This window comes from Coccinella septempunctata, chromosome 1, assembly GCF_907165205.1.
Source record: "Coccinella septempunctata chromosome 1, icCocSept1.1, whole genome shotgun sequence".
NCBI classification, from domain to species: Eukaryota; Metazoa; Arthropoda; class Insecta; order Coleoptera; family Coccinellidae; genus Coccinella; species Coccinella septempunctata.
Window position 1 is genome coordinate 59,098,241 of NC_058189.1, and position 8,185 is coordinate 59,106,425.

The following is an 8,185-nucleotide window of genomic DNA, read 5'->3' on the forward strand; positions in this document are numbered from 1 at the left end:
CTCCTTTTGAGGGAGTAAATGAAGATATTTTGAGAATCTTTTCTTGTGGTGTGTGTTGGATGTCCCAAAGCACAATTTAAAATTATTGTCATATATACAGGGTGTTCGAAAATAAAGATATAGAACAAAGTTACACTTTTTTAAATGTAACACCCTATATTTGACCTCAAAAATGGAATGGCAAGCTCAAGTTATGATGAGTTTCTTCAGATTACTTTATAGCTCAGAAGCACCCTTTACGAGATAATGGCGAAAAATCGAAAATATGGAGTTTTTCTAAATAGCAGTTAATGAAGAATACAGATAGAATTTTTTCGAGTAGACAAGTTGGCTACTCCTACATATGAAAGAAAATTTCATCTCTGGAAGATACCGAGTGATCATAATTAATTCTCAAATATCAACTACAAATAATCGTCGAAAACTTTCTTATTTCAAATGGCACACCCGGTATTTCTATATCTCGTTGAACGTAAAAATTAATTTCGAAACTATTCTTCTACACAAACCTGATAGTTTATTAGCAATTTTCGATTTTCAATTCAAAACTAGTAAACCATTTTCGCAATTAGGTATCTCGTAAATGGTCCTTCTAAGGTATAAAGTGATCTGAAGAAAATCATCATGATTTGAGATTGCCATTCCATGTTTAAGGTCAAATACAGAGTGTAACATTTAAAAAGTGTAACTTTGGTATATATCTTTGTTTTCGAAGACCCTGTATACTGTATATATGACAATAATTTTAAATTGTGCTTTTGAAAACCCTTCACACACCACAAGAAAAGATTTTCAAAATTTCTATATTTACTACCTCAAAATGAGCGCCGCGTCTGGGGTGGGCCACCCGGTTTAGCCATTTTAAGTTTTCATAATGAGCTGTGCCACCCCTGAAAAAATAAAATGACCTTCAGAATTACTAGCTAAATCTGTGATACTTCACATCTGTGGATCTTTTGAACAGAGTTGTATTCAGCCAAAATACCGAATTTTTGGAATTTCTCAAATACTTTTTAATTTTGGAACATCAAATTACTCGAAAAAGGCGCATTTTACTAGAGAATATAAAGGATACTTTCATTTTACAAAACATTCAAATATTTAGCGTCCATCTGAGTTTCAAGAGTTGGGTTCGTTGAATTATTGTATTTTTATGGTACATAATAGTCATAATGAGAAAACTGGAAGAAGTGGGTGATATCTTGTGTTCGAAAAAGATTAATTAAATAAATGAAAAACTATATTCCGAAATTCATTTTATTCGATAAAACTATTTGTGAGATAGAAATAAAAATAACATTTTTTATGGTTTTTCAACAGCCTGTATCTTTTAAACCGAAACGATTCGGATAAAATGATGAAGGAATAAAGTGTTTATTTTGGCTTCGGGATATATACATATTAAAGTGCCCGTAATTATTTTTTCTGTCGAGAAGATTCACAATGTCACTTTTCTGAAGAAGAACAAATATCTAAAAAAGCTCTTGCAGAATGAGGTGGGATAAACCCCGGGGCATTTTTCACAGATAAACGAGAACTAGTCGAGTGTAATCAATGTAACAACACATACATAAATAAGATATACCCACTCCAAGCCATGATTGATGTATCATTAGTTGCGAAAGATCTATTTTCAGGAACTCTTGTCATAGATGATTGAGTGAAATGTATCCCTGATACAATTAAATCAGATTTAGATAACTTGTCTGGACTGGGTAACCACTATCTGGTCGGAATTTTTTTCCTCTAATGATAAAATAATTGCAACTTAACCGGCCGCTCATTCCAACTATCATTCAGACAATAAATGAACTCATATTACCCGTAATTGCAATGATCATTTTCAGGGTACAGGAATATTACGGTGTTTATGGATATTAACTTTCCCTACAGGACGTGTCTTCGGAGAAGTCCTCGGGCAGTGAGCGAGAGTTCGTGGAGTCATTAGGAGTTTCCACATTTTTTAGACCACCGACATGTTAGTTCCTGGGTTTTCTCGCAGGGGGCGTATCAGGACAGCGGAGAGAAGCGTGCCGACGAAAAAGCGAGGTCTGAATGAGAGGGGAAACGTTGAAGGGAGACGGAATTATTCCTTCCATAAAAATTGTGTTTTTCTTACTGGAAAGTGATAGTAGGGGTGGTACAGAAAAAAAGATATTCAAAATGGTTATCAGGTATGTTTTGTAATTTCGAGGGTTGAAATTTTTGGATCTTTTTGATTCCATATTGTATGTATGCAAAAGATTCCACAGATGTAGGAGGAAATCTTCTTTCAAATAAGGACTCCGAATGTGGGATCAACAACCCTTGAAGATTCGATTAAAGAAATGGCATGAACCTCTGTTCGAGTTTTATCCCAACAAGAGTTAGGGGGAGTCCTGGAGACTTACTCAGGTAGGAGACTTGAACCACCTCAATTATTTCAAATTTCGCGCTACCAGTATTATACGAGGTTATATTGGAAAATTCTTAGCCTTCCATAGAAGCAAACAAAATTTCAATGTTGAAATATTTCATTACTCAACATATTCTCTTCTTAATTGGATACATTTCTTTCAGCCAACCTGCAATGTCTCTCTACCTTTCAAAAAAAATGTTTCTTCTTGCTCTCCAAACCAGACCTCCACAGCTTTTATTAACTGCTCAATGGAAGAAAATTTACGATCTTTCAAACGTGTTTTCAGTTGAGGAAAGAGATAAGCTAGTCGGATGGAGCCAAATCTGGTGAATAGGGAGGATGCTCTAGTAATTCAAACCCTAAATCACGAATATTTTGCATGGCAACATGAGATTTGTGTGCAGGAGCGTTGTCCTGCAAAAGCAAAACACCTTTGGATAGCTTTCCGCTTTAATTTTTTCCCGCAGATTGGTCAGTAATGTTGAATAGTAATCTCCGGTTACTTGTCCACCCTTATCCAAAAAATCAATCATGATTACTCCATGCCAATTCCAAAAATCTGAAGCAGGAACTTTTCCAGCAGATTTTTGGACTCGAAGCTTCTTAGGTCTTGGAGAACCAAAGTGTCCCATTCCATCGATTAATCGATGGAAAAAGCAACAATTGTTGCTTTGTTTCTGGATCGTAGAAATGTACCCAAGTCTCATTCATAGTAAAAATTCGGTTTAAGAAGTCTACATCTTTTTCAAATCTAGCACAGATCGAACGCGATGCTTCTACCCTTGCACGCTTTTGGTCAACAGTCAAAAATTTGAAGATCCATTTTGCAGCAATTTTTCTCATGTCTAAATTGACCTGAACTATATGATGAACACGTTCGTATGAAATATTCAGTGCTTCATCAGATATGCGTTTTAGTCGAATTCGACGGTCTGATAAAATCATGTCATGAAATGCATCCATATTTTCGGGGACTGACACAGAAACTGGCCTTCCCGATCGGTCATCATCTTCAACGGAAAATTTATCTCTTTTGAAGCTTGCAGTGCAATTTTTCACAGTGGCATACGAAGGACATTGATCACCAAGCTTCGTAAATCTGATTACGTCTTAACCTTTTAAATACAGGTAGCCGATGATGGCTCGATACTCCAATTTTTCGATTTTCACAATTTCGTAGGACATCTTCTTTCTTATAATTCATTGCGTAACTCTGGTTTACTTTTTTGACCTCAACAAAGGTTCAAAAAATTAAAAAACATCTCGGAAATCAGTGAGAGTGACAGAGTATTTCATACGCTGACACATCTGATGATGAAAGCCTTGACATAGACATTCGTTGGTCATTGGAAATTATTTCCTCTCAATGTTTTTCCTGATAAACATATTCTGAAAGAAAGCAACAATTGGCTCAGCATGCTCTCAAAAAGTTGATTTCCTCCTATACGATGGCTTTCTTACAGCGTTTATCGACAACCTGAATCACTTTTCTGGATATGTCAACTCAAAACTCGTAGAATTTAGGAAACACTGAAAATTTTCAGGGATTGTCATGCCATATTAGTCAGAAGCGAATTTTGTTGTAATGGATCATGGTTGAGTGTGAGAGCACATAAACTGTCATAACTCTTATAATTGAATTAATTGAAATGGAAAAGGGTTGCTACGAAAATCATCCTCAGCTACAATAAGTCCATCTATTTGTGGCACGAAAATTCAGGGTTGCAACATAATAATAAACTACCAATCAACCCTCATAGAGGGTACATGACAAACTTCTCAAATATACAAAAAAAGTTGCATTATCCTGGGGAGTCTTTGACACTTACATATATTGCCACAGAATATTCCTGAATTCAGAAGGGATACGTTTCTATTTCACCATTTTTTTCGATTCAACTCGGTTGAAAAGATACAGGCTGTTCAAAATCCTTAATATACCTAATGTACCTTTCAGTTATATTTCTCAAACGACTCTATCTATTGGAATGAGTTTCCGAATATACGTTTTCATGGATGTGATGAATTATCTTCGAATAGAAAATTTTACCCAAATCTGCCAGTTTCGTCAATATTAACCAAAGTATTGTATTAAGTCTACATACCATAAAAAAAAAACAAAAATTTTCAACTCTTTCCATTTCATAAGGTCAACGAAATAGTAATTTATAATACAATAAATGCCCAATCGATATTCAGTGGACTGTAAAAAAAAGACTCCCCAAGTAAGGCTCTAGACTACATTTTACTTTTCAACCGCTATTTTGGAAAAGGTAATTAAAGTAAAGAAAATCGTCCTGCGAAGCAGACAGGCACAGCTAGTGCTAATAATCTGAACATCCCTACCCTACACTCCATTCTTATGGACGATCTTCGATCTGACATAGAATGAAAATTGACACTTCAATCATGAAGTACCTTACTAAGTAGTACGCTACTAATGTTCTTTCTCAATGCTACCAGTGCTGCGGTGTCCGAGTGGTTAAGGAGATGGACTTGAAATCCATTGGGTTCTACCCGCACAGGTTCGAATCCTGTCCGCAGCGAATATTAGTTTTTGTCAATTACCTACACATAACCTGAACGCAAAAGCTTACTAACTTTGGATATAATAGTGTATTTCATAACCCATGCTGAAAGAAGTAATTTGATAACATCAAATATTGTAAAGTTAATATAGAGTCTATAATCTTTGTAATTATGTAATTCCTGTTTTGCTCATTTTTTCCCTAAGTTCAACCTTACGTGGTGAAAAAAAAATGGTCACCTCAGTGGCAAAGTAAGGAAAAAGATGCCTATTTCATTGAGATTCCAAAAGGGTTATAATTCACTGTATTTCCAACATTTAATACAAAATGAAATCGTATTACAATGATTCAAGGCCTAGTTTAATTTCAAATTTTTGACAACTTAAATGAAACATGCAAGCAGAATGAAGCAATCATTCATAAGAATATGTAGAGCATGACATTTATTAGAGATCATAGAGACCACTTTGAACATCTTTTGTGAAAGAAAGTTTTCAACAAGAAAGCTAAGATGCCGATGGTACAGAGCACTCAAGGTGGGAGTGTTAAACCAAAACTGCAGATTGTATACTAACCAATGAAAAAAAGAATTGTCACTGAGTCATTCGTAAAAATAAAACACATAACGATACTGTATCGCACTGCAGCAGTAATTGTATCAATTGTTCACGAATAGAAAAATGAGTAACTACTTGTCCACTACATCCCAACTGATAGAAATAATTCCATGCTGCCTTAAAAATTATCATACAAATATCATTATAGGAAATGTGGGCCCTATGTTTCTAGAGATTTATGTAATTGCTTGCACAAATACAGCAGTGGGTGTGGAATATAAAAAGCGACCTTAACATTGTACTTTGTGGTCTTGATCTTTGATCTTGTCATGCTATCAATTATTTTCCGTAGCTGACTCTTAATGAATTCAGTAATTGTAATCAGAAAGTGAAGCATGGTAATTGTCGTTATTCAATTGAATTTATTAAGCTGTTCGATGACCATCACTTGCCACATGCCGTGTCCTGTCATGTTCCCCACGGCTATTCCCAAAAAAATTTATTTATCAAGGAAAATTCCGTATAGAAAAGAAATATATATTTTTTTGTCTGGCTTGCGACATTTTGCCATAGGCGTGATTGATGACTCAATTAATTATCCGAATAGCAACTGACGTTTTCTACTACTACAGTATTTATGTGAAAGAAAATAAATCGATTATTAGAGGAAAATTATCCATTTTTCTCCAAGAGAATTATTTTTCGAAGGATCAAAAACATATACAGAACTTCCCATTCACCATCTTTAAAAATGGTTCACACATTTGATTTCGCCTAAAGCTGTCATGTCCTTCAAGTTTTGCTTTTATTGATCAGGATTTCACTGCTCTTTATCCTTTATACCTAGAAAACATATCTTACGTTAAACAACTTCTTTTTCTTTCTGTAGATATCTATTGACTCTTTGAATTCCAGTTGTACTTCGAGTGAATGTATTGTGATCACTCCAGGTTTGAACTATCATAATCAAATTACATTCAATTAACTCATTTTGCCTCCTTTTGTGAATTTATGGCCCAACACACATAAACACTTTTATTACAGATGTATTTATCACTCTGTAGTCGTTAAATAATAAAAATTGCATGTGCTTAGAATATTGCCGTTCTGTGGAAATTAGCATGAGCAAAGTATGTATATTTATAATTACAACACAACTTCCCTTTGAAGTATGTCTTTCAGAGACAGAAGGTTGAAGTTGTGATGAAAGTAACCAGTGGCGTGCGGTGAATCTATATACTTTCTGTGCTTTGATGTTTGCTTTAAAGATGCCTTCAAAGTGAAGTCGAAAGTGAAAAATTTTTTTTCCGTAAACAGTATCAGATATTCGAAACTCTGGTATGAAAGTATAAGCTTTTGAACACGCTGAATCTATTGTGAGCTATACCGAAAGCCTATCTCTCTTCGTTTAGATTTTCATCGTTGAAATGGCATTTTTCAAAACATTACCTATTTGCTCCTCTATCTCAAACTCGGGGTGTCTTATTACTGTTCTAGGTTATGGAGTGCATAGAAGTTGTTTTGTAGATTCCAGAAAACCAAACGATTCGATAGACAATGGTGCCTGGAAATAAATTCTAGGATATTGTTCCAGCACTCGATTTAACATAGGCATGCATTAGTATCACAGTATATTTCCCAAAATCCTGAATTGTGTGAGTTTTGTGGAAGTTCTAGGCATGATTAAGTCGATGATTTAAAGTTCTAGCTACAGGCAGGAAGGAATTCATGCATCGTCTTGGAAACTCGTCCCAATGAATTGCTGGTTGAAATCGATTCTGGCATTTATCTCGATCAACCACGATATAAACTTTTATTATTTGACATTCCTATGGAGGAATATTAATAAACTTGAATATATTCTAGGGAATTCTATAAATGAAGAAAATTCCATCGATCCATTAGAGACGGTATTAATGAATAACTTGAATTTGTTGTAGAACACACTGCATTATTTCCAATCCTTTTGAATTCTGATCGTACATTTTTACATACCTCACCTTGAATTTTTCGGTGAATGGAATTCCACTTCTTTTCTAATGAGTTCACTTTTTTTTGTTGGATCAGAAATATAAATTTCGAATAATTACGTAAAATAACTCATCTTCATGACCATTATGACGACAAGAGTTGGACACGGAAATAAACATCCGTATCAATTCGGCATCCCGGGCATTTTGGAAGCTAAAGGACGTGTTTCAAAATCACGACCTCGATCTGAAGACCAAGACAGCTATTTACAAAGTAGTGGTCCTCCCAACGCTTCTTTACGGTAGCGTAAGCTGGACGCCCTACAGGCGACATATTAAACAAGTTGAACAAACGCAACAACGTCATCCAAGACAAATAATGCACATCAGATGGTTCCACAAAGTTTCAAATGTAGAAGTCTTGCAGCGCGTGAGTTGTATAACAATTAAGACTCAAGTAACGAGGACCCGACTCAGATGGAGCGGCAGCATTTTGTGGATGCAAGACACACAAGACTCCCCAAAATAGCTCTGTATGGCGAATTCACATAAGGAGCTCGGAAACCCGGAGGCCAGTATAAGCGGTTTAAAGATATACTGCATCGATCCCTAAAATCAGTTAATGCCATTCATAACTAGCGTTATACTGGTCACAGTGGAGGTCTTTGGTACACAGTTATAATGGAGGCCAGATCTGGTTGGTGACTATCCTTGCTCGGAGTGTGAAAGGAT

General features: G+C 35.4%; 1 non-coding gene across 1 annotated transcript; it reads left to right on the top strand.

Annotated features, from left to right (window-relative positions):
- The first annotated feature begins 4,862 nt into the window (after positions 1–4,862).
- Positions 4,863–4,944, top strand: Trnas-uga. The gene has a single exon. It is a non-coding gene; the product is annotated as a tRNA-Ser (tRNA).
- The last annotated feature ends 3,241 nt before the right edge of the window (positions 4,945–8,185 follow it).